At 37.4% G+C, this 21,932-nt stretch overlaps 1 long non-coding RNA gene across 1 annotated transcript; it reads left to right on the forward strand.

Moving 5' to 3' along the window:
• The first annotated feature begins 971 nt into the window (after window positions 1–971).
• LOC147871546 (uncharacterized) lies at window positions 972–20,333 on the forward strand. Its single transcript, XR_015538701.1, has 2 exons — window positions 972–3,197; window positions 15,869–20,333. It is a non-coding gene; the product is annotated as an uncharacterized LOC147871546 (long non-coding RNA).
• The last annotated feature ends 1,599 nt before the right edge of the window (window positions 20,334–21,932 follow it).

Here is a 21,932-nt window from a genome sequence, read left to right on the forward strand (position 1 = left end):
TAAAATCGCATTTAAATTAACGGTGTTTTTAAATAGACGTGTTCTCAAAATGTTATAAAGTTATTACAATATAAATTTTACTGTACGGAAGGACGTATACAATGAAATCTAAGAAATATGGTGGTAATCGACATATGAGAATCGATTACAAAAGAAATTATAGCTTTAGAGAAGAATAAAACTGTTTTGGTATATGCAAGTAATTTGGTACAGAAATCAGTTAACAGATCATATGCAGAAAATAATGGATGAAGGAGGTGACCTAACGTTGGAACAGTCTTGAGCCTAATTTATGGATAAATATATATAAGAATAAGAATACAAGGTGGAGAAACGAAGAAATATGAAACAATAACAAAACGAGGAGGAGGTGAATTAGTTTGAATTAGAACACAGTTTGAAAAGAACTACAAATTATTAGCCGGGTCACTTTAATGCAATGGCGGACCATTGGGGACCCAGAAATAATCTTACAATTCGATATTAGCACAAAATTTAATCTCATTAACAATAACGAAAAGAATATGAAAATATCATAAATTTATTCTAAAATTGTATTGGTTTAAAACTATTCTTCAAAACAGATTACGTGTTTTTTTTTACTCGTACGTATATTTTATACATTAAAACCAGAAAAATGAAGTGTGCCAAACTTACCAAAAAATAACTTTGTATTAAGTTATTTGTATGTTTACTTTCCTGATACGTGAATCGAACTGACAAACATAATCTTGAGATATTCGGAAATAGTTCGGGAAAGTTTAAGCATTTGGCACCGACGCCCGCGGCGAGTCTGTAAAATTGGGGTGGGGGACACTTGACAGATGAGCACATTGTTTGTTTGACAGTGAAGGATCCGTGCTTTGTGATTCAGTTTGGAGAACAGTTTTTCCTGATAGGACGGCAAAACGCGAAGCATTGTAAATTTGACAATAAACACTCGTCCAGCCAAGGTTTATAACCGTATATTTATATGCATACTTTATTCTGTTCTTACATGTTTGTTCGGTGTATAATATGCAACGCTGCAAGAATTGAAACAAAGGCTGGCTTGTCCTCTCGCGTTTGATATACCTTCCAAACCTAGCCCTCGTGCCAAGGTCACCCGAGTTGTCAGGCGAATGTAGTCTAGTGACGAGCAGAACACGTGTTTATTTCGACACGTAACTTCGCAAAACGAAATCCGTTGCTGTTTGTGAAGCATTCAGCGATGCTTATTCTAACAATGTAGAAGTACCGAATAAGACAACAACACACAGAATTGTAACAAAACATCAGGTCATAGGGAGTCTCTGTATGACTTAGAGAAGCTGATGGACGTAAGGTTTTCGCAATAGATTAAAACTAACAAAGAACTCGCTTGTCTTGTTATATTTATGCTACCAAAGCTTATAAATACTGTTATTGTTTGAGTTGCGTTTTAAATGGACTATTCTGTAACTTTTATTGACCATGGGGTTAAACTAACTAACTAACTAGATGGCTTACCGAACCCGAAGGTTCATCACCGAATTAACCAAAGCCCTCCACCGGACCAACAAAATCCAGTCTCCTTCAACTCCTATCTCCCATAGATCCCGCCTGAGATTATCCTCCCTTCTACGTCTAGGTCTCCCCAGCGGTCTCTTCCCTTCAGGCTTCCCAACCAATACCCGGTGCACACCTTGTCCCATCCATGCGCGCTACATGTCCCGCCCATCTCACTCTTCTCGACTTAATCACCCTCACAATACTGGGGGAGCAGTACAGATTTTTAAGCTCGTCATTGTGCAGTTTTCTCCACGCCCCATCGTCTTCCCTCTTAGGCCCAAATATCCTCCTCAACACCCGATTCTCAAACACCTGCAATCTGTGTTCCTCCCTCTGAGTGAGAGACCATGTTTCGCACCCATACAAAACAACAGGCAAGATTATTGTTTTGTATACTTTAATTTTCAGGTTCTTAGAAATCAGACGGGAAGACAAAATATTTTGGACTGAGAAGTAGCAAGCATTTCCGGAATTTAGTCTCCTCCTAACTTCCTCACGAGTATCATTTTGATTTGTTATTGTTGTTCCCAAATATTTGAACTTTGTAACCCTTTCAAAGGATTTATTAGCCACCCTAAGATAATTTTGCCCGCCTGTCTTCTGATGACGAGATACTAACATGAACTTAGTTTTTTCTGAATTTACTTCCAGCCCCACTTGTCTACCAGCCTCTAGTAAAACTTCTGCGTTCCTCTTTATTGTATTAATATCGTCCCCCAATAAATTAACATCATCAGCATATGCCAATAGCTGATGTGTCCCATATTGACCATGGGGTTAATCAGTGCAATCTTAACATGTTACATCATTCTTATAGAGGGTTGCTAGCTGCGAGTAGTTGGGACAGGAGAAAGTAGTCCATCTATCTGTCTCCTAAGCAGTCTGCTGTTATACACAGCTGACAAGGGGCTACGTCTTTGAAGCAGGAATGCAGACAGCGTGTAAGATAATTTAGTAATGGTGCAATCTGTCGATACCTGCTTGAATCGAGAAACAGGGAAAAAGTTATAATTGGCGTTGTGATAAATTACGTACACGCAATGAAGACGAATTGGGGGGAGGGGTTATAAATGTTAAAAGCCTTTGATAAAATAATGTTTGGGAACATGAACGTAAATCAATAATATGGCTTCTGTGGAATTTCTTGTGTAAATTTTGATATGCTGATGATAATTTATGAACCATTGCAATTAGGCATGAGAAATTTTGTATCGAGATAGATCATTGCCATCACGAAGCTTAACATATTAAAAATTACAAGATGGTGCAGAATTTGAGACTAAATAATAGGTCAGCGTGTTCCGTATCTACCTTTGAGGAAATTATGTACAAATCATGTCCTTTTAATTGATGAATATTGTTGTCCCTACCAAATTGAATGATTCTATCTCTCTCTCTCTCTCTCTCTCTCTCTATCTCTCTCTCTCTCTGCGTGGCTGTGCAGTCCGTGAAGGACCTTGGCCTACTCAAGACATGTCCCAGACCACGCGGCCACTGTGATCGGCAAATAGACATTCATTTTGAAGGAATGAAGAGTTCATAAGTTTCTTCTTAGTACGTCTATTATGTCATGTTTGTCTCAATGTAACAGGAATTCCTACAAAGTGATTAGTTAATTATTCCAGCATCCGCAAACAAAATTTAGTGGCAGTCTCTACAAGTCCAAGGTAACCTATAATAAATACGCAGAGTCAACTTTTAAAGGAAAATGTATTCAATGGTTTCATTATTAAAAATTATCGTATTTTTCAGTCGAAGTATTAGGGCAAATGAATGTAATTTCAACTATGTGGGCGGATTTGTGTGTATGTGTTGTAGAAAACTAAGCCAGAATGTTTTCTTTTTGTCTAATATTACGTCAGATGATGCATTTGGGCCCCCATTAAGAAGAATAAAGGTCCACTGGGAGACATAAGGAGTATCTGACAGTGAGCTGTATTGGTAATGGATAATGAGAGTTCCTTTACACATCGTAAATATTTTTGTGATTGAGTTAACATGTTATACTATAAGGGACGTCATTTGTGAAAAAAGGGTAAGATTTCTGTCTTCTGGGTTGTTGCGCTGTGTAGTCTGGTCGATGTTAACCAACGTTTCAGAGGTCATACTGCCTCCTTCATTAGAGTATGAAGATTTCCGTCTTCTGGGTTGTTGCGCTGTGTAGTCTGGTCGATGTTAACCAACGTTTCAGAGGTCATACTGCCTCCTTCATCAGAGTATGAAGATTTCCGTCTTCTGGGTTGTTGCGCTGTGTAGTATGGTCGATGTTTACCAACGTTTCAGAGGTCATACTGCCTCCACCATCAGGGCGATGAGTATGAAGATTTCTGTCTTCTGGGTTGTTGCGCTGTGTAGTCTGGTCGATGTTAACCAACGTTTCAGAGGTCATACTGCCTCCACCATCAGGGCGATGAGTATGAAGATTTCTGTCTTCTGGGTTGTTGCGCCGTGTAGTCTGGTCGATGTTTACCAACGTTTCAGAGGTCATACTGCCTCCATCATCAGAGTATGAAGATTTCTGTCTTCTGGGTTCTTGCGCTGTGTAGTCTGTTCGATGTTTACCAACGTTTCAGAGGTCATACTGCCTCCATCATCAGAGTATGAAGATTTCTGTCTTCTGTGTTCTTGTGCTGTGTAGTCTGGTCGATGTTTACCAACGTTTCAGAGGTCATACTGCCTCCATCATCAGAGTATGAAGATTTCTGTCTTCTGGGTTGTTGCGCTGTGTAGTCTGGTCGATGTTTACCAACGTTTCAGAGGTCATACTGCCTCCGTCATCAGAGTATGAAGATTTCTGTCTTCTGGGTTGTTGCGCTGTGTAGTCTGGTCGATGTTAACCAACGTTTCAGAGGTCATACTGCCTCCATCATCAGGGTGATGAGTATGAAGATTTATGTCTTCTGGGTTGTTGTGCTGTGTGGTCTGGTCGATGTTAACCAACGTTTCAGAGGTCATACTGCCTCCTTCATCAGGGCGATGAAGATTTCTGTCTTCTGGGTTGTTGCGCTGTGTAGTCTGGTCGATGTTTACTAACGTTTTAGAGGTCATACTGCCTCCATCATCAGGGTGATGAGTATGAAGATTTATGTCTTCTGGGTTGTTGTGCTGTGTGGTCTGGTCGATGTTAACCAACGTTTCAGAGGTCATACTGCCTCCTTCATCAGGGCGATGAAGATTTCTGTCTTCTGGGTTGTTGCGCTGTGTAGTCTGGTCGATGTTTACTAACGTTTTAGAGGTCATACTGCCTCCGTCATCAGGGTGATGAATATCGCCCTGATGACGGAGGCAGTATGACCTCTGAAACGTTGGCTAACATCAACCAGCCTACACAGCGCAACAACCCAGAAGACGGAAATGTTCATACTCACCGCTGTGAGAACCTCAAGTCTTACAAAAACTATCTTAACTCAAATCTAAAAGATTGTGACGATAGTGCGTTATTTGAATAAAAAGTTTTTTGGATGTTTTCCATCGTATAATAAAACTGAAAGACGTTTCGGAGATGGGAGTCTATCTCCGTCTTCAGGTAACCTACTCTATTGGGCCCAATCGATAGAGGTAATCCCTAACTCGTTCAATTTTATTATCTTATTAGACGATGAAAAGCATCCAAAAACTTTTTATTTTAAAAACTATCTTAAACTTAAGCTTAAAAGTAATAAAAGCAGGCGGTTATAATTTTCCTACCCGTTTGATGCCCCCGAAACGTCTTTTTAAGTGACTTTTAGTAGACACTGAGTTTGATATATCTGACTCGTGGTATGAAGTTGTGTATTAAGTTATTTATTTGTGAATTATATATTTTAAAATCAAGTATATTAAAACACTTCTACCAAAAATATCCAATGTTTTCACGTAAATATTCTGTGTAACGAAAAGTATAGTTTTTATTCCTTTTTATAACCAGTATTGTATGGTTATATCTGGGAGACGCTACGCGTTTGGTTTTGCTGAACTTTCATTTTTAAGTTGTAATTGCGTCGATGGCGCTCTGCAGGGTAATGACGTTTCTGTCTGCGGTTTGTGGTTTATGCGATACTGATCTATCTGCTATAGGAGAATCGTTGCTATTAGGCGACTCAATACTAGGGCGTTCTCATCAGAGGGAATACGTGAACATTCTCTTCTTCGTCTATCGTCACTGAGATCCGGGGAAGGAATTTTGGGCATGTTTGTTTATGTGGAAAATCAATAACCCCACCTCCCATCCCCGTTTTCTTGTTCAGAAAAGTCTGTTGTAGTTTACATACAACTCAAATTATCCCTCAAACATTGGATGGCTACACACGTTAGATACCACTGTCTCAAACAATGCTTTTGTTTTGCGTTGTATGATACTGGAACATAACAGCACGAATTTTATTTCCCAGTTTCAAAATTGGTGACTCAATTATACTCATTCCTTTTCATAACAATTTTACTTTTACGTAGTGCTACTTGACAGTGTACTCGTTAAATCCGGTACAGAGGAAATATAACTTCCTAATTCTACAAAAACCGTGTCGGTGAAGTAACTGTTAGGTCTACATCAGATGGAGAAATTGTCACTAATTTAATCTTTATTTATTTTATTTATTTATTTAGTGTTCTGTCTGACGACAGGTCCATATGAACAGGATCCTTCCATCCTTTTCTCGGACTGGGACCTGTTCATATACGTTCTTGGCAGATTATCCAGAAGTGGTTTGCCATTGCCTTCTTCTGTGTGTGAATGGAGTAATTGTTGGGATGCCACGGAGAAACCGGGGAAGCCCGCGGAGGAAAACTCCGTGTTGCCTAGACCACGGCCTTGCCCAACACAAGTTATAAATTCGGGCACCTCCGGGAATCGAACCCGAGACCCCAGGATTATAATTATAAGGCCAGTGTTCTAACCGCTAGACCGCCGTGGCACGGTTACTTTAATCTAAGAGAATATAATTATGGCAGATATGGAAGATGATGGAGGCAGCAAGGATCTTTAAAAGTTTGGTTAACTAACAGACTCCGCGGCCTTACGACCCATAATAGATCCGTCTTCGTATTCACCCCCGTGAGAAACTCAAATCCTACATAGTTATGTCAGTTTATAGGCTTTTCATTTTTAGTAAAAGATACGCCACTACCTAATTAGAGAAAACTGCATTAAGATTTAAGACGTACTCTTAGTAATTTATTATAAAATAAACGAGAAGTGTCTCAGCAAACATTACATTTATAAAGTAAATTAAATCAAAACTAAAATATCTTTTGTAGGGTCTCGGAGTCGATGTGTTGTGTTTTTTGAAAGATAAATAAGCTGCCTTTCCGGGAATTGATTTCGGGTCGTTCAGTTTAGTTATTACACTGACTGAAATGCTGTACTGAAAAAGAACACTTCGTGATTCCATCATTTCTGAGTTGCATATGATTTGGAAGAAATGCCAACTCTTAATAATCGAATCTACATTAAGCCAGTAACGATTACGTTTTGATTTTGATTTTTCGAGTTAATGAATTCGTTTCATCAAATGTAACCCAACAATTCGTCTGTAAATTCATTCAGTTACTTAATTGTCCATCGAGAGAATTTAAATTTATATTATGGAATTTATTTACAATAAATTGTTCTGTGCTGGGGATTTAAGTAACACATGTTTCCAGCAACTTTACTAGTCCTGAGGGAATTTATTTCGTACGCTACCTGTGCAGGGTGGATGGAGAAACCCTTGGGGTGGGGGGGGGAATCAGTAATGAGTTTGTAAGTGACTTACATGGTGATGGGGTCTAATTGCTAGGGGTCGCACAGAGAATTTCTTAATTATAAAAGTGCAACAACTTTTAACATTATTGTAATCGCATCGCTGTTTGACTTGTAACTTAATCTCTTTTAAATGGATGGAAATTTACCTACAGACCATCTGTACGCGTCCGAATTGTGATGCTTATGCAAAGACAACTTTATCTTTCACTACATATTCCGATTTATTGGCAATTCTCCTTAAACCAGTGAAAGGGGCCATTGGTTACTACGGACATCTGTAGGTTTTTGTTACTTTTGAAACTACGTAAATATTGCTTATTTTTAATCGAATCCCAAACTTCCTCTGTAGTCCGTAGGTAATGTAGGTTTCCTTCTTTACGTTGATTCTATTTTTGTTATATGCCAAATAATAAATAATTTTAATATAATTTATAATGTAATAATTTATGTGGTGGAACAGTAGTGATGTATGTTACATCCGAGAAAGGAAATGGATTAACCTTTAATATTTTGATACTATTACAGTTTCTCATAAGCCGGGAAACCTCAGTCGGTATTGTGTGTAACTAAATACGGATCAGACGGCCGGGATTCGAGGCAGTGAATTTTTATCGTAATGTTTTGAACTCTTCGGTATCTGCATTTGTGAAGGTACTCTGGTTGTACAGACAGGGGAACTTCTCACTTAACCCCTGTTTTTTTCGGGGGGGGGGGGGGGGGCTCGGTTCCATCTTGTACAAAGTCCGTATAGGTTACTCTACCCCTCTTTTATATCTTTCTTGGCGAAATATCTCAATATCGAAGGTAGCAACTGAATGATTGTCATTCCTACGTCATGCTCGGGACGCGCTATGTTCAGATTTAAAAACAGAGATCGGATTACTGAAGTTTTTCAAAAATCCTTTTAGATAGTACCAGACTAAAATCTTAAATTATGGCACTTCCTTCCATGTCCTTTCATATTTATTATTCATTAATCATGAAATCTTTCGACACTATATGATCTGAGCTACTGACAGCATCATTATATAAATAATAACATAATAAGTAACTTATATTTAATCCTAAAAATCGTAAGTACAAATTCAGTTTCGACCTTAAAGAACACACATAATTCCCTGTTAAAAATCAGTTCTCTAAAACTGTGGGAAAATTGTAGTTACTTGTTCTGAATATCTTACGAAACGCATAAATATATTCTGTCAAAATGGAGAGTTACTGAATGTTAAAGCAGGTGGTAAATATAGTTACTACTAAGCTTTGAAATACTTAACTCGCTAATTCTGCGTATCAGATTCCTGGTTGAGAGCTGATAATCGTTTAGTTAGGAAATTGTCCTCATATCGTGGAAGTTTCATTATCGTGTTCCTGAGTCAGCTGAGTCTAATCCACATATCTCAGACCTGCTTTTGTAAGAACACCTTTAATGGCATTCTCCGTTTTACGTCATGTCTTCCAAGTTTTGCCCCTTCCATCCACCGCTTCGTTATCCCTCACTACATTTATATACACGACACAAGTGATTTGCATACCTTCGTACTTAAAACGCTGAAGCCATTGGGCTCACGTGCTCCCATAAACTGGTACATGACCCAGCGAATTATTCCGACTCAAAGGCAACACTGTTTGCTACACCCACGACAAAAATGCAAATCAAAAGGATTATTCTGAGACGGGCAAGGACTGATTTACTTTTGATGAATTCTTTTGGTCTGTTTTCGTGTCTGAATTATCGCTTAACTCTTTACAGGGTAGCAATAACCAGTGTATCACAATATTTGATTTAATTTGTTTGTTACAGTGAAAAGCGAATCTATTTTCTAAATCACATACCAAACAACAAACATGAACAAGATCCTAAGGCTTTAAACTTTCTACTTTCAAAATTTAATTCACGATCGTCATATCATATATGCATCTGAAAATCCAGTCTTCGTCTGTTGGTTACGATATATTTGTTACAAATAAGCACTATTAAATCCCTGATTATACGACTTGAATTAGTTTTAAACGGGTAATAGTCCATGAGTCGGGGTTGGGTTGAGGAGGGGTGAGGCGGTACGCCACTCGTTTACTCTTAATCCGGGATTAAATTAAACGAAATCTAGTTAATCAGTGTATGTTCCTCTTCAGACCCCCCACCCCACCCCTCCAAATCTGAACTCGAATCTTGCAAGGGGATGGGTATGATAGTGGATAAAATGGTCCTTCTAGAACCCAGTTTTTGTAAGTTTGGTTACAGTTTAAGAACGGCAATTTTTTTTTCTTCACAGAGAATGCCTAATCTTGACTTTCCTTCCAAAATGATCCACCAGGTACTGGAATCTTTGCTTTAGGGTCGAACGTTTTTCCTTGTCGTCTTATTTAAAGAAATCCTCTCCTAAATATAAGGCGATAATATTGAAGTAACGCGTACCCTATCGAATTAGAATAAAAGTATGGCCTCAAATTATTGTTTGTATGGGAGAAAAGTACGTAGTTTTTATTGTAGAACGCATGAAGTACCTGACTACATTGCACACATCACATACATAACCATTATTATCCCATCTCTTCACCACTTTATGGGGTATGTACTTCTATGTACCCGAGACAGACCTTGTCCCTAAGGAACATAGGGCAGCAGCTATTTCCGGGATACATTTTGTTTTTAATATGTATTACATGTATTATATTATTTTATTTTACGACGGCGTCTTTCGAATTATGTATGAAGTTCCCAAAATTGCAGTTTTCTGAAGTTCCCTGACGTCGTGTTCGCCCGGGATGTTGGCCAAATCCATTATTATTTCATTATTATTATTATTATTACTGGTGGTTGCTGACAATTTGCTTTTAAATAATTTTTAGCCCGCTGAGTTAATATTTACAACTATTGGTTTAACTGCATTATATTTTCCATCATTCTTGACCGGTAATTTGCCAATAACGATAATAATAATGAACCAATGTGGGTTATACTAGTGTGTAAAATGGTGTCGTGAAAATCCAAAGTCTGCAATTTTCTATATTTTCATTGAATTACATCTGACGTATTTAAAACACCAAATTTTCTTTTCCACATTTTATGTTTATTGAGAGTGAAATACTTCTTTCCTTGCCTTTGTGTACCAACTTTCATTATCTTCATGTAATTTCTTGTTAATTTGATTATTATTTGGTTGCATGTATTATATTTAAATAGTAATAGTGATGTTATGGAAAACAATTATGAGGCTTACTGGAATAGAACAGTAATTACAGAACACAACAAAACAAATCAATTTATATCTACACCTTACTGACCTGGCTTTCGATTATGCAGACACACCCAGACGGCCTAAACGTAAAATCATTAATGCATATGTGAAATTGACACAAAGAATTAAAACTTGTGTATAATGAAATAAGTGAAAAGTAAGCTAATTGTAACGTAATCCCACACGTCTTAAGGCGTAAATTTGGATAAAATGTCTCACATTCTATACTCGATACAAGCATCAACTTAATACTAATACCATGACTAATGCCAATTTATAGTCTTACATTTTCACTAATCTTGTTTAAATGCAGAATTATTGTAGGCCTGGTTAAAGCCAATGTAAAACTGAAAAATTAAAGATGATACTAACGACGTAATGATAATTCCGAAAATGAAAATTACGGCCCCTTAAATCACTGATATTTAAAAGTAAATTATGGTCAGCCACAAACTTTATTTAATGTCATCTTTTATATTTGAGTCGTCAGTAAAGTTAACTGTTTATATTTGCTTACAGAAAATAACTCCGATACTCGATGAGTCTATAAATCTATACGTTCTTGTTACATCAAGAGTTTGTGCGTTTGGTAGGAAACTCCCTCCCGTACCTTGGACGATGTTTTGTCTGATACAGCTGTCGTGATCTCTCTCTCCAGTCAGAAAACTGGCCCGCTAATATAAACTTGAAAGCCACTGTGCAGGGAATCCCCCAGTCTGTCGACGTCAGACTCTCAAGGCTTTTAAGGGTTGTCACATGTAATGAGTTCCTTTCTGGCACTTAAGTTTTGCAGAGAGCACTTTGATTTCAGCCACAATCCCTATATAAAGTAATAACTACCCCTCCCTCCCCACCTGCCACTCAGTTCTACCAAAATTTTACATGTTGGCGAATAAGTAATTAAAAAGATTCATTAGTCCAAATTTGGAACTCAAATTAGTATCATTAAAAGTTTTTGGTTTCGAATTGATGGAGTGGGAACGCCTATAGTGAAACTTCTCTTCAATTTGTATTCTTGAGGCCAGTTGTGACGTGATGGATACAGATGAATGTTTAATGAAGCACTTTCTCTTACGTATGTCGTGCTAGGTTTGTTTTAGATAATTTTTACGCAGAGAAGATGCTCTTACAAGTATTAAAAACAGCCACAAGATTTTATAACGCATCTTATGTGCTCGGAGCTGTGATAGTTTAGTACTACTGAGTGGGTTAGACGGTCGGAGCCGATTTCTAAGAGTGGCTGTCTCTCTGGCACCGTCCATTGGACATAAAGACGAAGCCTCGAGCTGAAAGGTGACCACATCCATCTAATTTCAAAAACAGGAACATGTGGAGTATTACCTCCGCTCCTCCCATACGCCTTTCTGTTGTATTTCATAAACTAACGGAGTAACTTAAACCTTAAATATTTTTTTTTATTCGAAAGACTTAAAGTTCAAATCTTGGTCCAGAGACCGGTTATTCGGACTAATGTTTGTCTTAGGTTTTCTCAGGCGCTCCAGAGAAATACCGGAACAGTACTTTAATTTAAACCGTGACTCCGCATTTCATGTATTTTCTAACGCATTCCTCAGTCATCGTGTAAGTTAATGATGATGTCGTTAAATAAACAATAAGCCAAACGCAATTATTAAAAGTTGTTAATACGAAATGTTCATTGCAGAGAAATTGGGTCACTGTAATATGTACCTCTTTTAAGATTTCTTTTTAGTTTTGAGAATTATAAAAACTTTCTTCGTACGTTCAATGTGAGTTACATTCGTTTGATTTTAAGTTTAACCCGCAGTTCTGACTATTGCCTGCTGTTACAACTGACACATAATTATTTAATTTAGATAGCGCACTAAACATTGAGCGTGTAGAGAGCTGATTTTTCGTGAATAAAAATAAAAATTAGTTAATTTATTTTTCTGTAAAATCAAGAATGCATGAATTGCAGGGATGCACATAAAATGCGTACTCAGTTGGTAATTAAGGGAAGGGTAATTCACATTTGTCTTTTTCAATGTTCGTGTCAATTTAATCTAGATTATACACATATTACGGTTAATTACAAATGTTTTAAAGTTCTTGTAGAAGCCTAAATTTGAGATGTCTGGCTGGAACGTATTGGATTAGTCCACTGTACCTGAGTTTCGGTCTGATTCGTTTTCTGTGGCGTGATCATGGCCCACCGCTGTTTAAAGCGTCTTTGAACGAGAGAAAATAGAAACTTTACTGACTGTTTCAGAAATAATCCACTTAATTTCCCTACACGCAATTCTATATCCGTATAGTCTGATTTTCGGAAATAAAGTTGTGTTTTAAATAGAAATAAATACAAAAAAAATATTTAATAGGTACGTCAGAGTCATTATTTCATTTTATTCTTTTGTAGAGCCAGATATTCTGTATCTAATCATCGCGAAGTGGTTACTGTTTTTACTCAAGATCAGAGTGTGCTTATTGTTGTCAGAATGGGTCGCGCGATATGAAAGCCGAGACAGGCGAGTTTATTAGTGGAGGGGAAAGGGGGGGAAGGTCGCACGGCCTCAGCTGCGGTGACTCACCGATCTGAACACAGCCAGAACTACAAAACCAACTGTTGCTGACACCCGTCTAGCGCGTGATTCGGACGAGTCCATCTCATACGACCAAAAACAAGTCCTTTGCGCAAGCTAATCTTCGAATTTCATCTAGATACTACATGAAATAACGTGCTTGTTTTTATGAACGACAAACCTCAACTCTGCTACTGATGTCTTCCATAACACTTGGTGTCATATGTCTTTTTTGGCAAGAAAAGTGTCAAACTCAGATGATCGTAATGTACTTTGTTTCATCAAATTTAATGACGTCTGATGTCCATAATAATAAACGTTTTCTGTTAGTCGTGACGAATAATTGGTTGTCAGCTTACTGGCTTGTACTAATATGCTATTGTAGAAACAGAAATTTTCGCTACGTGTTTTTTGCACAAGAATCACATTTAGTTTAAAATGTGGTAAGTCAACTTTTTCTGACTTGCCTTGTTCTGCTACGCATGTATTTCAGATATGATTCAGCACACGCGGTGGGATAATTTATTTGGTCACAAGAAGCTAACCTTGACAGGATATGCGTTCTTTGTTGATTTAACAGCCTTTGCACCACTTTGGAGATTTAGGCGAAGGTGGAAGGATAATACTAAAATGTAATCTCAAATAAACTTGGTGTGATTGCGTTGATTGTTTGAAATACCCAGATACTGTCCAGTGGTGGGTTTTTTGAAGTCGGTTAGGTTAGGTTAGGTTAGGTTCACACAAAAGGAAGAATCATCCTTTCAAATTGTGGTGTAATGACAATGTGGAAATTGTTGAGTATTATGGAGCCCTTCCCAAAAAGGAAATTATTGATAAGAAAAATCAAAAGAGTAAATTAGATTTTTACAAATTTTGTTTTCACTAAATTAAATAAGCTCAAAGGGAAGGGCATTGATACTTTTACGTTTACCGACAATGTAATCTATTCACTTACATAATCTAACTACTGTAATTTCTGTTAACACTAACTCAGTTGCAAGCACAGTACAGTACAACCCCTCTATAACGCGGTTCCGGATATAACGCGGGTACCTCATGTCCCCCCATAGTACAGCAAAAAGGAAAAATGTGCATCAATTATCCTTCACACACAACTCAAAATTATATTAAAATGCAAGTCAAATTAATTATTTATTACTTTTTCCGTAAAAATCAATCGTAACTCTTAAATGGCGATAGTCTATCAATACAGTACGTCCAGTACTTGAACCGATTTTTCTGATGCACTCCCTTAATAACGCGGTTTCTCTATAGCGCGGGTTTACCCCTGTCCCCCGCGACCCACGTTATAGTGCGATTGTACTGTACTAGCAATACGTACTGTAGTCCAGTGAAGGGTTCAAAGTCTCACACCTTCAAACATAAGCCAACCCTCAGGTAGAAGACATTCAGTCAGAAATTCAAAACAAGAAAATATTAACTGTAAACATTTCCCATAAAAGCATTGAAGCTAAGTGCATGCACGAACCTGTCCAGCTTACAACAGAAGGGGTGACCAAGTTCCAGGATATAGGGGTGTCCAGGATATAGGGTATTGTGGACATGTAAAATTGTGTGGCCTTGTAATCCTGGGGGTCTCGGGTTCGAATTTATAACTTGTGTTGGGCAAGGCCGTGGTCTAGGCAACACGGAGTTTTCCTCCGTGGCATCCCAACAATTACTCCATTCACACACAGAAGAAGGCAATGGCAAACCACTTCTGGATCATCTGCCAAGAACGTATATGAACAGGTCCCAGTCCGAGAAATGGATGGAAGGATCCTGTTCATATGGACCTGTCGTCAGACAGAACACTAAATAATAATAAGACGAGGTGGTCTAGCGGTTAGAACGCTGGCCTTGTAATCCTGGGGTCTCGGGTTCGATTCCCGGCGGTGTCCGAATTTATAACTTGTGTTGGGCAAGGCCGAGGTCTAGGCAACACGGAGTTTTCCTCCGGGGGCTTCCCCGGTTTCTCTGTGGCATCCCATTCACACACAGAAGAAGGCAATGGCAAACCACTTCTGGATCATCTGCCAAGAACGTATATGAACAGGTCCCAGTCCGAGAAAAGGATGGAAGGATCCTGTTCATATGGACCTGTCGTCAGACAGAACACTAAATAATAATAATATAGAGGGGTTTTACTGTATTAGTGTTGGAAAGTAATGGAAAATGAAGTACACGAGATATATAGAACACAAGAAGTACATACAAATTGTTGGTCGAAACGTCTGAAGGGAAGTGACCACTTGGGAGTCTTGGCCAGATAATGTTAAAAAGGATCTTAGAGAAGTAAAATTTGAAGGTGAGACCTGGATGTAAGTTGATCGGGATAGAATCCAGTTGCGCGCTTTTGTTAACACGGGAGGAAATTTAAAACCATCGGCACTAGCTGAGTGATCGTCCACACACAACGGAGAAATAATCGCCACTGGACAGGAAGACGGCGTGTTGCTCAGATTTGATTCCGATCAGAGAAATCCATCGTTCTCACTTTAATCGAACCCCTGTCGTCCGGCCTCTACCCATAATATTATTAGTTGAGCCATCCGAGAATTGGTGTTGTGATTTTTAACTATTAATCGTGGTTTTCTGGGTTAACCACCAACGAGTCCACACGGCGTCACAACTTATAATGACTTGAATGGATTATCACAAATAGCCCGTAGATATGGATGTATCAGTCAACAACATCTTTTCTCGTGTGTGTTTATGAAACGGCAGTTTCAACACCTGCAAGGTCCCCTGTAACTTTCGTGAATCTGGGGCACTTCTTTTCCGTTCTGTGAATTATTGGCCCTCTGATAGCATTCTCTTAACTTTGCTTGATTCAGATTTCAGGTTCTCACGGCGGGCGAGTATGAAGGTGACTGTTCTTCGAGGTTGCGCCCAAACGGATTTTAAATCCAGAGAAGACAAACGAACTGTAATTGGCCGCGGCGGCCGGTCATGTGCTCAGATACGATCACAGGAACACTTTGCCGGGTTCGGTCCTACATCTTTAAAGTTATTTTTCAGCTATGTTTCTGATTAAATTAAACATTTTTAAAACTGAAACAAGGTATTCTGTCAAAATAAATGGACCTCAGAGGCTTTATATCTTTTGCAAACCCCCCAAAAAGTAATTAGTTGAACTTAGGTTAGGAATTGTATGGAATTTGATATTTCAAAAGAAAGTTGCTACTAACTGAAGAATCTCGGCACAGAAAGCTTCAAAGACTGAATATAAACCCTCACTTACAATTTTGTTTGTGAAATAACGCCATATTCCTTTCAAAATACATATTATGGTTGAAAGATGGAGGTTCAAAGCGTCTCTCCGACCGGAGTGGAGGATTTGAGACACTGCACAGTGACGTATGATATAAAAGTGATAATATGTTATTCTGCCTGAATATAATAGCACACTGATGAGTAGAGAATATAACAAGCTAGTTTGTTCTGTACAGTGCCACGGTCTTTTGTCTGGTACTCGGTCCTGCTAACTGATGAAATACAATTGAACCCAAATGAAACAAGATCATCATCACCATTTCCTTCACATTAACATTTTAATCGGTTTTCTGCTACCAATACCATCTTTATATTCATTTCATTTTCCTTCGTCTTTATAGCTTACATTTTCGTCCTGGTTAATAATAATAATAATAATAAAAATTAAATTATTTTATTAGAGTCACTGATGATACAAAAGAACACGTGACACTCAAATTATAATAAATATATGTAAATACATTTAAAAAATGAACTAAATGCACAGCAGTCAATACAAAGACTTGTATCGAAAAAAATAACCTCAAAGGAGACAGGTTTTGTTAAAAATATCCCAAAAAATTGCAGATATAATTTGCATCTATGATTAATCTACTTTAAGGACCGTGTATTAGCGCACTGGTCTCCATTTGAATACATTATTATGTTACACGCCTCTGAGAAGGTATTTTAAAACAAACTTCTTACGAAATAAACCAGAAAACGAAATGTTAAGCAAATATCTCGTGATATTCGTTTCCTTTAAAACCGCTTCCATTTAATGAGTGATTCAGTATCGCCTTTCAAAGATTGTAGGATATATTTGTATGGAAATAAACAAATAAAAAAATTCAAATTAGTTGCGTATTGATCCGGAAACGACTCTATTTTGATCCATATATTTTTTTAAAATTAATAAGTTTTGCAAAATTCTTGGATCGTCCAGACCGTGCATGTACATAAAAATTAACTTTACTGTAACTTTCTTCTGCACAATGGTAAGCATTTCTACCATCGTCGTCATTGTACATTATTATGAATAGAAACACTTTATTTATGTTAAATTCTGCAAGTAATTAATACTGCAGTAACGTAAATCCGTATCTGAGCCGAGTACCAATGTAAAGTTTCTATTTTTTAGTAGGGGCCTTTGAAGTTCTAAAGATACGTATTGCACTTAATAAAAATGGAAGAAGTTTACACTTTATTTATTATATGACAAGGAAAGCAGACGAATAAACACACATGTAATAGCAGCTGATGTTAAAATAACTTCTAGGTAACAGGCAGTTGGGAAATCTATCAGCATAAATCCTTTCTACTTAAGATGAATTCTTGGCATCTTTAAGGCTTTGACCGGGATGTTCTTTTGTTAAATCTTATGTGGTACCGCCTGATTCGACTTCTAATGGTTAAGTGAAGTGTTTTCTTCGCGGTACGGTCTGGATTCGTAAATATTATGAAGACGAGCTTCGGCTTCAAAGGGTTAACCAGCTGATTTTCGTAATGGTGAGGTGAAGTGTTTTCTTCGCGGTACGGTCTGGATTCGTAAATAATATTCAGACGATCTTCGGCTTCAAAGGGTTAATAAGGATAATATGCGCATTCCTTGTTTTATGTAGTTCATTTTGCAAGCAGGTAACATAGAAACACTCTCCTTTACTTTAATGTATAAACGAAGGAACTTAACACCTAGAATCATACGTACGTCATCTGAAATAACAACAAATCACAGATTAATATTTTACCACGGCAGATAAGTACCATGCTGACCAAGAAATTTCCAATCCGGAATCTTTCAGCACGTTCTACTTGTAAACATCAAGTTTGCCTAACTCATTATAGTTTTTTATGGACCAGTATGTATTTAAATTATTTACATGCTTATGATATAAAACGTAGCCTCACGCTGTACATAGACAATATAGCAAGAATTATAAAGTAACGATTTATTTATCTTAAGGATTTATTCGTTCACACAATGGCCAGTAGTGTGCGCTTTTTACACGCTAAAGTTTTCGTTCCATTATAATATTGAGTTTCTATGCCAAGAAATTTTTTCAAAAATGTGTGATTGTGTTCATAATTCATATTCATGACATTTCACATAAAATAAAAGCCAATTGAATAAAAATTTCCTTGGATATTATCCATCGTCTAGTAAATATAAAACGTAAAACGACGTTTCGGAGATGGGACTCTTATCTCGGTCTTCAGATTCCTACACAGTTGGGCCCAAATATTAGTAGCGGAAGGAGTAATTGACACAAACATGACAGGAAACAATAACAGCCAATTACGTCAGATTCAGTGACGTTGCTACACGTATGATTTTTGTGACACATTTGAGTCATGACTTCTGAGCAGAGATGCAATTGATAACAAGCGACATTCAGGTATAATAACCGGAAGAATAACCACGTAACTCACACTTGACGTCTCTAGCACACAGCTAACAAAACGAAGCACACAACTTGAAAAGGAAGCTGCTGAGACTGAACTTGATTAAGTTTCTTCAGTAGCCCAAATTCGGCAACCTTAATAAAATAATTACACTTTAACATATGTGCTCTCGCTTGACGGTATCAGAGAAACAAGATTCGGAAATCAGATACTGGCGTCACTTTAGCTGTTGAAATTATATTCACGTAATCAGCTGTTTTGTATTAAGTCCCCCTTTAACAGCAACACTGAGAAAGGAAAATTTTGCATACCGGTAGCCCCTATACCAACTCAATATTTGCTCTCCAAGTTAATGGCTTCTGGAATCTGAAGCCACAATCTTGAAAAAAAAAAAAAAGAATAAGAAAAAGTTTCAAGGAAATCATATGATCAAATTCCGGAACCGATTCTCCTGGATAATTAAATTATGCTATTCGGTTGTAGTCGTCCGAACCCACGGTCGATGAGATTTATTTATTTAAATCATCTTATTCATCTTAGTATATTAATCCAATATATATTATTTATTATTTCAGTCTATACACAAACTTAATTTTAATTTTAAATGTTGTTGTTAAAATTAAAATTAAAATTTAAAATTTAGCGCTTTTCATCGTTATTTCGATGTTACATTTCAGCGCTTATTATTTTACGACATGTTTCGACGCTATTGAAAAAAAAAGCGATGAAATGTAACATCGAAATAACGATGAAAAGCGCTAAATTTTAAATTTTAATTTTAATTTTAACAACAACATTTAAAATTAAAATTAAGTTTGTGTATAGACTGAAATAATAAATAATATATATTGGATTAATATACTAAGATGACTCATCAAAACTACAAATATTAATCCAAGTTTAACGAAATATTGTCAAATAGATATAAAGTTATTTCATTGTATGTTATTCATAAGTTAATTGATTTATTGGCGACATGTTATTGGAAACATGCCCCTGTAGCACGTCTGTTTGTGAGGAGAAAAGAAGCTACCTTAATGAAGGCCTCTTTTGTTCAATTGTCTAGAAGTGCTACCTACTTTGTGTACCGTTTTGCTTAATAGCTAAGCCCTACTGTTAAATCTTAAGATGAAACACGTCGGATGGCACAGCCTACTACCTAAAAGTGCTCTTTTGTCAAATCTTCAGGCAGGGCAAAGTAATAATAATAATAATAACCTGTAATAACGGGGTTGACACAGATGGCCTATGAGACTCCTTGTTACAAAATTTAGGTGTGGGTACCAAAATTAGGGGATCCAATCAAAAGCAAGGATGTGCTGTAGGTACCCCTGGTTTTGGAGAGCCGATGGTCTTCTTCGTGTGTGCAGACTTTTCTAGGCTCTTCCCTTTTGGACATCAAGTAAGTCGGTAGCAAATTGCTCAGCCACAATCCCGCCTTTATATTGGAAATTATGCTAAATTCTACAACTATCGAAAATTATAACAAATTTGATAAAATATATTTGAACTGCATACATCGGCAGAGGCGAGGTGGAGAAGTGTTCTTGTGTGATTTAGTAAGTAATATATACAGTGTAAACATTTGTGTACGGTTTAATTTCAATTTATAACAATAAATCTGGGCTTGTTAATAACCTACAATTGTGTCATAAGTGTTGGCGTCCACTGAGTTATTGTGAGTCCGGCCGTTACACTAACCTGAGTGTACAGACGGCGTGTTCTTCTTCTTACAAGTTAAAAATGGCTTAAATAATAGCCACATTTCATTTCGGAGTGAAGTTTTGGCTAGTAAAACCCTAATTAATACCACACAAAAGATTGTACTACAATGTAATGTGATCTTGGGACGGAGTTTTATAATTTGTACAATCTTCATTAAAATTATTAGCATGAACTCTTTTTTTAAAAAAAATATATGGGTGGTCAGATAAAGGGAGAATATTTAAGAAAATACGAGGAAAAATATTGGAGGTTGTGTGTGAGAAAAGTATACGATTATTAGCTCAGTGCATGCAGTAAATTAATGAACACGACCAAATGGTGAGATCTGAAGTTCTTACGACGACGAGTCGATGGTTGTGTTTCGAGATATTCCATCATGTAGTCTGGTAGATGGACCACCCAACCGCGCCAACGGTCATTATACGTCTGTTTGTGTTTTATCGGGTTTCTGTAGGACCCTATTATCAAAGCATCGAAACGTGCATATTGAGAGCAAAGTTGCTTACGTATGAAATCGGCCGAACGAGCTAACGCCCAGCTTCGGCAACACACACGTATTCAAAATGTTCATATTTCAGTGCCAAAAGAAGTGATGGCCTGCCCGCGAACAAATAAATGTTCTCACATGTGAAAAAATACAAATTCTGGCCCCTCGGTGTGAATGTCGTTTCAAAAATACGTCTGGGATTCCACATCCAGTGTCTTTCACCAAAGACACGATTGGTATCTCACAGTGAACATTTACGAATTCAGAACTAGGTGTAAGGATAAGTATTTACAAGAAACATTTTACAGAAGTGATAATCGACTTTTAAACACAGGGCATAAGCGACTACGTTTGACTTCTGAAACTCATTAACTTCTCTCCATAGTACATGATAGTCTTCTTCAAAACTGTGTTAGTAATGAACTGTCTGTAACCAAGGATCATAGCGTTCATTATAGTGCTCACAAAATGTCTAAAATCAATTATAGTCTAAGTAAATTTAATTCACCGAGTTTAATATTCATTTTGATATTAACCACACAATTATACACACATAAATGACGTTTTCTAAAAAGAGTTACATGAGACAGTTTTGCATTAATTCCATATTTCCCCAAGCGTGCTATACCGTCTTGTTAGAATTATCCTTATTGAAACTCCTGTCATAAATGGACCGAAAGATAAACGGACGATTCAATAACGAAAATCCCACATCCCTGTCAAGTAAAAATTCATGCCACTCGACGCTACAAGCAACTGCAATGTAGTGGAAGGCTGGAAACCAACTTCGTGCTATAAACTTCATTCAATGACTGCGAACAATGAACTGGAAAGGAAGTGACATGTTCAGATTTCGCATGGAGATACTGAATAAAAACACGAACCCCATCGGACATGACAGCTGATAGCCCAGCCTAAATCCAAACAAGATACCTCCAAGAACACACCAGTCCCCAGGGTCTTCGTGCGAAGTTTGTGAAGACTTCAGTTCAATGCGAAGAGAGCCCACAACCCAGTGCCAGGGAATAGGC

The sequence above is a fragment of the Zootermopsis nevadensis genome, unplaced genomic scaffold (assembly GCF_977971745.1).
Source record: "Zootermopsis nevadensis isolate Lab colony 2312 unplaced genomic scaffold, Znev_1.0 Znev_ptg000049l, whole genome shotgun sequence".
NCBI lineage: Eukaryota > Metazoa > Arthropoda > Insecta > Blattodea > Termopsidae > Zootermopsis > Zootermopsis nevadensis.